Here is an 8,060-nt window from a genome sequence, read left to right as displayed (position 1 = left end):
GTCATGACACAAGAACCTGGATTTAGCTGAACTAAGGAGCAAAAAATCTGCAACATATGTGTGTGCGTAGGGACTAAAAGTATGGGCCTTAAACTTGCATCAGAACTTGAATACTGATTCTGCTACTTACCGGTCCTATGACTTGAGTATATTATTTAATCTCTGAGCTTCTTTTTTCCATCTTTTAAATGAAGAGAATGATACTTAATTTATAGGAAATTTTAAGAATTCACTGTAATGATTGTACTAGGAAGTTATTTACAAGGTACTAGGCACATTTTAAATTACAAATTGCAGCTGCTTCCTGGTGACATTTAGAATAAACACCAATCTCTGTATGTGAACTATTTACAGATCATGTTGTCAGGTACATTAATATTCTGAAATCTTCATTAGAACCACTTGACTTTATTGACCAACATTATATTATTTTCTGAACTGTATTCACTTGTCACACCTATGAGTTCCAAAATACAATGTGTATTTAGGCTTTTGTAGCATTGTGGATACATAGGATATATCTTTCCAGCTTTCCCTTCTGTAGGAAATATCCCACTTTAATGTCATAATAATCCTCTTCAGTCTCCATCACCTTACTGACCAGTTATGAGCATTTCAACACAAGGAATATCACAATTATTTCAGGTATAGGTATGCTGTACAAGCCAGACCTAGCATTTTTCCTGTACTTTCGCAGGATTTTGTTGAGAAAGATGTTCCTTAATATCCTCTAGAATCACAGGCTGCAAAGGGACAATGCAAGCTGAAATTGTTAATTGTCTTTCCTGTCACGTGGAGACAGCCTCCATGAAAATGAAGGCAATATAAATGGAAGTACAGGCAACAAGAAAGAAACCAGTGGTGCCTGAAGTGTGAGTGCCTGCTTTCAGTCATGCCTGAAGTGAACCGTGAACATTGTATACCCTCATAGATATTCTAGTTTTATAAGCCAATATGCTTTTTTTTCCAAGCTGGTTTGTACTGGATATCTACTCTACTTTCATTCAGAAGCATTCTGTCCAGTAAACATATCATGTTTTCTTTTGCCTGGAATGCCTGTATGTTTCTGTGCATCTAGGAAGTGCTGTTTTATTTTTGAATTCCTCAGTAGAACTTTCCTGAACCATTTCCTTTATTGCATCCTGGCTAACTTAGTGACTCCACCCTTTGTTCATGCCCCTCCCTGCCCAATCCCAACTATGTTAGCTGTCTTAAGTATGTGATTTCCTCACAGACTATTAACTCCCCCAGGATAGGGACTGTATCTTACTCAACTTTATAATTTCAGAATCTTGCAGAGCACCTAACACCTAGTAGGAGATTAATGATATCTATTTTACAGTTTAACTAAAGGAAACATCAGTCACTTGCAGTTTTCAAACGCAGAGTCAAAATTTTATCTTCTCCTTGGCACACCCTATACGTGAGGGCTATTTGATCACAACACTCATTCATTGTATGTGAATACTGGAATCTAAGAGACAGCAGACCACATCTTCCATGATGGAGAATGGTAAGCTAATATAGTTCAAGCACTTTGCTTTCTGATAATTTGGCAACTTGGAAAATCTAGAAGAATAGATTATTTACATAGTCCATTGGATTCATTCTCTTCCAATATCAGCTGTCTCAAATAATCCTTTAGTAGACACTGGCTTCCCATCAATTTATGATTAAATTCTCTAGCAAATGCCTGTGGTGCAGTTGGTCTCTCAAGCAGGTTTCCCCACTGGGAAGAAAGTACACTGATTGGCTACTGTGGATAGCTGGAATCCTGGCAGTCAAGATTTCTTCTTGTAACTTATTAAAGTAGCTTTCTAATACCAATAAATCCTGTGTGAGTTTGACTGGTGTGAGCCCGGTTTCCTGGGGCTAAATTACTACAAGTAAGCTGTTCAGGCTGTGTACCTGGGAGATCAGTGTATGGACTCAGGCCCACAGGAGACCTGCCCTGTGATAGCTGTCAGTCTTCCATTGCAGCTCCACTCCTTTAAGCCCAGGCCTGTCCTGCTGAAGGTGCACACTGAGCATATCAATATTTCATCAGGACATGCATACCATTTGCCTTTAAATGTGGCATTTGCTAAATCCTCAGATACAGTTTGGATTGTGTCTTATGGTCACTTTTGCTTTTGAGTCTCATCTCTGAAATTCAAATATAAGGCAACAAAGAAATATAATTTGATTTTTAAAAGCATTTAATTTATATCAATTTTAAGAATAAACATCATTAAAGATTGGAGAAACAATAGACTGTATGGTGACCAGTGGACATGGAAATCTTTTCAATTCCAAAGGCTTTTCCCCACCTTCCTTAGCTGGATTCTAGGGTTCAGACATTTTATGTACAAAGACGTTCCTCAAAAAATTTTTCAACATCCTACCTAACACTCGTGTGCCACAGGCTTTGAGAGAAAGGGTGCCATTCTTCAGTCTCAGAGTTTCTGTAAGATAAAACAATGCAAACCCTTTGGCACAATTAGTAAGCAGTTGCTCCCTATGGGTGTGGACCATAGTTCGTTTTGCAAACAATTGTTCCCAGTGACCTTGGCCCATAGTTTGTTTTGCAAACATTGGGTTAAGCTCCTTCAGAGGGACTTTCAAGGCACTATGAACTCAAATAGGAATTTACTGGAGAGGGGAAGATTTAATTCCCCAAAGAGAGGCAAAATGGGAAACACATTTATTGAACACCTGCTATGAGGTTGGTGTTATCAGATATGCTTTGTTAACAAAATTCACTTAAAACTATGAGGTGCCAGCAACTATAGCAAATAAGGATTCAAAAATTTGGGCTCAAATTATAATTCTGTCCTTTACTAACTGAATAACTCTGGGCAAGTTATGTAATCAATCTGAATCCCAATTTCTTCTTTTGTAAAACAGTACTAATGAGAGAGGCAGGAGGCAGAGAAATTTAGGGAGATAGAGGTGGGACCCTAGTGGAAACCTTACCTTCAAGCCAAAAGTAGCCTGAAACCGACGGCCCAAAGTGAGAACTTCTATTCCTGTTTGTCCGCTCTCTCCAGATTGGTTCTTTTTGAATAATGTCTTTTTACCAATTGAATGTTGCCTTTTCCAAAACTACCTATGGCCTGGCCCACCTCCCATCCTGTGCCTATAAAGACCCCAGACTCAGCTGGCAGAGAGGAGAAGTGGCTGGATGTCAGGGAGAGGCAACTTGACTTTGGAGAAGTAACTGGAGTTGGGGGGACATCGGGGAGAGGCGACTTCAGAGACAATGGCTGGGTGTCGGAGAGAGGCAACTTGACTTTGGTGGAGAGAGGCAGAGAGGTGACTTGACTTTAGGGAAGCGCAACCTGCCCTTCCTGTCCCCTTTCCAGCTCCCTTCTCCACTGAGAGTTGCTTTCATCACTCAATACGATTCTCCACATTCACCATCCTTTAATTCATCTGCGTGACCTCATTCTTCTTGAGCACCAGACAAGAATTCAGGACCCACCAAATGGGGGTACCCAAAAAGGCTGTCACACTGGCCCTTTGCCCTCACTGGCGGAGGGCAGCTGCCCCATGCCATGAGGCAAAAGGCCCACTGAGCTGATAACATTATTGTCTGTGGATGGTGGAGCTAAAAGAGCCCTGTAACATGCATGGCCTGCACAGAGTTTGCTCCTACTGGTGCCAAAGAGGCCAGCCACTTCCCACACTCACTTGCCTGTGTGCTCCCACTCGCAAGGGGTGGAATGCAGTGTGCCCAAGTAAATGGACTTTGCTCCTGCCAGTGCCAAAGCAGCCAGCCAATTCCCACACTTGTTTGCTCATGTGCTCCCTCCCAAGAGGGTTTGAGCTTGGTGGGCTGAGTAAACAGAGCACCACTGCTATGAGTCCTGTGACGGGATCAAGAAAATATTCTGCATCACTACTAATAGTACATACATTTATAGTTTTTAAAAGTAAGAATTAAATGAGATGTCACCTTCAAAACCTGTTAATATAATGGTTTTTATTGTAGATTTATGTTTATTCACGATTTAATTAAATCAGATTTTTAATTAAATCACATTAGGAAACTCAGTATGCAACGAGTTGGCCGTTTATGAATGCAGGTTGACCCCTATAACCCTATTTTTTGGTTTTGGAGGTAGAGGTGATGGGAAGAGGAGAAAAAGGTATGCATTTAAGAGGTAGGGAAGTAAGGTTAAGATTTTTGCAGAGCCTTGCAAAGCTGGATGATGATAGCAGACTCACTATTCTTTAAGTATTAGATTATGCTTCAGCTGCTCAGTTTCTCATTATTTTTTTAGAGTCTATTTTAGAGCCTTTGCCATTTTTAGGCTTGCTTACCACATGTCTCAATTTTTCTGATGTCAGAAATGGCTTTGAAAAGTTATACAACACTGCAGCAACCTTGGTCATTCATCAGCTCTCAAGCATCAAAAGTGCTGCTGCTATTGTTCAGCAACATTGAAGGAAGGGAATTTGCCCCTCGGGATTCACTTTTGATTGCTATTAGATTTTTAGTCATAGCTATTGCCCTCATAAGAAACATCCGTACCACCTGGGCTGCCCTGCAGTTTTCCATTATAGCGCCCAAGCTGTTCACTGAGATACAGTGAGAGTTTAAGCAATGTCATCCATCCCAGCCTTATTTGACTTGAGAGTAAAACCCAGTGTCTGAAATCTCTGTCTCTTGCTATCCTAAAACTGTACTCATCAATCTTTCTTCTCATCAGTTCTAGGAAAAATGACAGAAACATACATTTTCCCCCTCGCTTTCCAGTTAAGGCAACTGAACTTACTTTTAAGCGTGTCACCTACACTGCATTACACAGCTACAACAGAGTGTTAGCTAGCTCCATGATGAATGGCAGTGCCACTCTTAACCTTGTTTTGGAAGGGCAGTTTCCTGTTTTAACACAGTCCTTAGAAAATGAAAAAAAAAAAAACCCTGAAACATCAACCACTCAAATATTGTTTCTTAGAGCCCACTTTACTCGTTTGACACTAGAGAATCTCAGAATTCTGAAAAAAGCCAAGTATGGGTGTTTGATATTTTGGCTTCAGATCCAAACTGCTGCTATAGCAATAGTAGAAAAGAACTATTTGGCTGGGCATGGTGGCTCACGCCTTTAATCCTAGCACTTTGGGGGACCGAGGCGGGCGGATCACAAGGTCAGGAGATCGAGACCATCCTGGCTAACACAGTGAAACTCCATCTCTACTAAAAATACAAAAACAAAATTAGCCGGGCGTGGTCGTGGGCGCCTGTAGTCCCAGCTACTCGGGAGGCTGAGGCAGAAGAATGGCGTGAACCCAGGAGGCAGAGCTTGCAGTGAGCCGAGATCACGCCACTGCACTCCAGCCTGGGCAACAGAGCAAGACTTCATCTCAAAAAAAAAAAAAAAAAAAAAAAAATTATCCAGTTTTTGAACTTTCAATAAATATTTTCTTGCAAAGTATAGTCATTTGTTTCACATAAGCTTCGAAGGTTTTAGAATAAATGTTCTTGGTGGAATTATGACTGAGAGTTGGTTCTATTGTGTCTTTTGAATACACCGCATTTTCTATTCCTACCATAGTCAGAAAATTTTAGCATCACTGGCCAGGTAGTCAATATTGTTAGGGGACTACAGTATTAAGAATTAAGGTAGGTATTCTCTCTCAAGGGAACTGGGATCTTGCTTGGATACAAAAAAATTATAATGCTGGGTAAGAGGCCTGTCTTGAAGATGCAAGATAGGGCTTTATGAGAATGTGGTGGTATAGGGCTGAAGACAGAACTAAGTTCTTAACCATCTTAGTTCTATGGAAGCTTTTAGGGATTATACAAAATTCTCCATTACTTATGGTCAATTATGTTAGGTTTTAGGACTATTAGGGGGGTTAAAATATGAAAATGAATAATATAAATTCTGTTATGTATTAAAATATGTGGGAAATTCTAGAATTACTGCATCAGGATTTTTCAAGGTAACACACAACCCTGAGCTGCAACAGGACATGGGATGTACTGTCTATCAAGTACTGTAGTGGAACAGGGATACTGCAGAGGCTAAATGGCATCACCACTTTTCACAACAGTGAGTCTGGAAAGCTCTTATACCCTTATTATCTTACTACAAAAGGACAAAATGAAGATTTTCAATTTTCTGAAAGTCAAGTTTTGGAACTTTTCAGAATCAACCTGAAAGTCACAGGTGGTGACTGCATTGAAGCCTCAGCTCATAAATACTTTTATTCCCAAAGAGCATGAGAGGACAAATGAATAAATGAAATGTAGTATATCCGGCAGGGTACGGCAGCTCATGCCTGTAATCCCAACACTTTGGGAGGCCAAGGCAGGTGGATCACCTGAGGCCAGGAGTTCGGGACCAGCCTGGCCAGCATGGTGAAACCTTATATCTACTAAAAATACAAAAATTAGCCAAGCATCGTGGCGCACACCTGTAATCCCAGCTACTTGGGGGGATGAGGCAGGAGAATTGCTTGAACCCAGGAGGCGGAGGCTTCAGTAAGCCAAGATTGCACCACTGCACTCCAGCCTGGGTAACAAAGTGAGACTTGATCTCAAAAATAAAATATAGTATATCCATACAATGGAACACTGTTCAGCCACAAAAAGGAATGAAATACTGATGCAGGCCACAATATGTCTGAACTTCAAAAACATTCTGCTAAGTGAAAGCAGCCAGACACGAAAGACCACAGCTTGTGTGATTCCATTTATATGAAATGTCTAGAACAGGCAAATATTCAGAGACAGAAAGTAGATTAGCAGTTGCTGAGGGCTGGGGATAGGAACGGAGAGGGACTGCACGTGGGCACAGGGTTTCTTTTTTGGGGTGATGGAACTGTTCTAAAATGAGATTGTGATAATGGTTGCAGAACCCTGTAAATATACTGAAAAAATATACCGAGTTGTTCATGTAAATTGGGTGAATTTTTATGGTATATAAATTGTATCTCAAGAGAGCTGTTTAAAAATAAATAAAAGGGCAGTAGGGGCCTTTGCAGAGAAAGAAGAGACCTCATGCACTCTGAAAGACTCCAGCATGAGTCTCATTAAGGGGAGCACTTGTTCTTGACAAGGTACCTATGACTCAGGCATCAGATTATTTACACCATCTCACTTTCAGAGGAGAAAAAGGGATTCTCCAGGCTGAGTTCACGTCACAGCCTATGGGACACAGTTCGGTTGCCACTAGAGGGCACTATTATGCCATTGCCTTTGACAGCAACACTAGAACAAGTCTTTGGCACCACTCACTGCTGCTGCTGTGTTCAGGAACTTGGAGAACACTCCTATGGTCTTCCATGTAAATGACTTACCCTGGACTTGGGCCTCCCTGTACTGGCTATTGGTCCTTTAGATTGTGCTAGAGGGTGCTAGAAGGCAGAATGATCACTGAAAGCCTCAGACATTTATCTCCACTCATAGGGCTAAGTACATTCTAGATTACGACCAAGCAGCATATTCACCCAGGGCTGCAATATTCCAGTGAGCTCTGGAACTGAAATAAGTAGGAGCTCAACGAATCTCCAGGCTTCAGGTTAGTATTCATTGAATACTAACTATTGGCCTAGAATGGGTCTTGGTGGGCCTCAGGGATGCGGGTAACTGTGAGAGTGGTCCTCAGTGTCAGACACTGAGCAAAGGGGGCTCTAACCTACTTTGCAGAGTGGAGAGGTTCAAGTTCTGCAGCTATAGAGCTTGGGACAAAGGGGAACTGGTGTCACTGACCTGGGTGAAGGTAGATGGGAAAGAAATTACATCATGATGGCAGATGGGCAGGGCTGAGCACATTGCCTGGTGTTTGGTTGACAATTAATGTGCTAAATGAAGAAAAATGCAAATATTGTCACAAGGATCAGCAGCAGACTTTCAGAAAGACCGGAAGATTCATTTGGGGAGCAGCAGTAGAAATCATCCTAGTTAAGTCAGAAAAATCAGCGGGGAGGAGTTTGCTAAGGATATGAGTTTAAGCCAAAGGCTTGGGACAGCTTTCAGCTCGGAGTCTGTATAGGCTACCATCAAGTCTTAAACTGGGAGTCAAATTCCCTTTGAATGCAGTAGAGTGAAAAAAAAAAAAAGATTCATT

This window comes from Gorilla gorilla, chromosome 4 (genome assembly GCF_029281585.2).
Source record: "Gorilla gorilla gorilla isolate KB3781 chromosome 4, NHGRI_mGorGor1-v2.1_pri, whole genome shotgun sequence".
In the NCBI taxonomy this organism is placed as follows: Eukaryota; Metazoa; Chordata; class Mammalia; order Primates; family Hominidae; genus Gorilla; species Gorilla gorilla.
Note: the sequence above shows the minus strand (reverse complement) of the source record.